Source organism: Sinocyclocheilus rhinocerous, unplaced genomic scaffold, assembly GCF_001515625.1.
Source record: "Sinocyclocheilus rhinocerous isolate Xijiao unplaced genomic scaffold, SAMN03320098_v1.1 scaffold4076, whole genome shotgun sequence".
In the NCBI taxonomy this organism is placed as follows: domain Eukaryota; kingdom Metazoa; phylum Chordata; class Actinopteri; order Cypriniformes; family Cyprinidae; genus Sinocyclocheilus; species Sinocyclocheilus rhinocerous.
Window position 1 is genome coordinate 58,868 of NW_015639018.1, and position 2,070 is coordinate 60,937.

The following is a 2,070-nucleotide window of genomic DNA, read 5'->3' on the forward strand; positions in this document are numbered from 1 at the left end:
ATGTGGCCTCTATACTTCTATGGCTCTCAATAGATTCAGTGGTTGGAGTTGGGTTAATACTTCTTGACAAGTTCTGCTGCTACTTTCTGATTACGTTTCTGGCTACATTTAAAATATATTGATAGTTTAATAATTGTAGAAATGTTAAAATGTTTGTTTTCAACTCCAAATAGGTGTCCAGTGATTGATAAATAAATATTTGATTGCTGAATAATGTACCCTAATTGAAGTTGCTCTTTAGTTGGATCATGATTTTGCATACCATTACATGAATGACTGCCTGACACATAATAAATTAGTATATTTATAATTAACAATCAAATGCTTGAATACAGGTGCCATCAGTTGTCTTCTTATGAATGACTTGTTTGTCAATAAGTAAGTGTTGCTGATGCAAAGTAGGCCCTTCATTACCAAACACCAATTAACTAAATTAGGATACAATTACGAGTCATTTGCAAATTGTTAAACATTAAACTGTTACTTTAAAACTAACCTTCATCTGGGAGATCTCAGGGATATGTGAATATTTGATCTGTTAACTGGTTGCATATGTCAGATTTATTGCATGACTCGGTCAGAGAAAAGCTATCAAACACTGTTTACTTAATCAACTGAGTAAGTGTAATGGTGAAGGGATAGATCAAATAGGGCAAATGATGAAAGGTTTGCGAAGAAATTTCATGCTCCCTTCTAAAATAATTTTTTAGTATTTTTAAAATACAAAAATACAGTAGTTTATTTTGATACATGGTGTGGCTGCTGTATTTTGTAGTTTATTTTGATACACTTGAAAGTAAGGTATTTGGTATTTTATTTTAAAATACATTTTGATGTATCTTTGCCCAACACTGGTGTCAAAATTGATTTATGACCTTTGTCAAGATTGATTTATGGCTTTGACCTTTTGACCTTTCCCCTCCTTCCCCATGTAGTCCACCCACCCTTTGCCTTCCGGGATACATGGTGTGGCTGCTGTATTTTGTAGTTTATTTTGATACACTTGAAAGTAAGGTATTTGGTATTTTATTTTAAAATACATTTTGATGTATCTTTGCCCAACACTGGTGTCAAAATTGATTTATGACCTTTGTCAAGATTGATTTATGGCTTTGACCTTTTGACCTTTCCCCTCCTTCCCCATGTAGTCCACCCACCCTTTGCCTTCCGGGGGAAGAAATATGTTTGTCCAGTGCTGTCCGATGTCATAAATTAAGTCCTGAGCTTTTATGGTCCGTTCCCACATCCGGTCTGCCATCTGACGCCCCACATGACCAGGTAGGAGTCCGGTTGCATTCCGTGGTATGCTTAGATAAATTGATCTCAGACATTTCTGTGGAAAATCAGAAAAGAGCTGTGAAATACATAGACATGGACGTCTTATAGGGCAAATTATGAAAACTAAAACTCCTGAGAAGGAATGGAATGTAGAGATGATGGAAAATCTGACTTTGTCTCCTCTGTCTCTATTTCTATCCTTCGCTCTCTCTCTCTCTCTCTCTCTCTCTCTCTATGGGGGGTTTGAGAAAAGAAGATATCGTTTTTAAGGACAATATCAAAAATAAGAAAACAATTTTAACAGATCATGAGAACAGATCACAATATGTATACCCACACATATAATCTGATGGCTGTATAAAAAATTTCTCAGCAATATAAAAAAGGTATTAAATAACATGACTAATAATAAATTGAAAATAAACATTTAACTTAATGAATAAATAAATAAGAAGCTTTGAGTTTAATGAATAAATCAATAAATGAGTACAAATATAATCCCTTACATTTTTCCTAGAGGAAGGATGACCATTCTTCGAATGAGTGGTTTTTACTAAAAACCTATAAACCCCCCCCCTCTCTCTCCCACACACACACACACACACACACACACACACGTTTTCTTAGCTATCTAAATGGTGACATTATACAGACTCCTATTGTTTTTTTTTTAATCTACAGATAATTATACATGTTGCAACATAACACTATCCCATCACAGAAAACTTTACATCTTACAAAATAATTGATGTTATTTATAAGTAGTTTTCTCATGGGGTTTAATAAAATGGC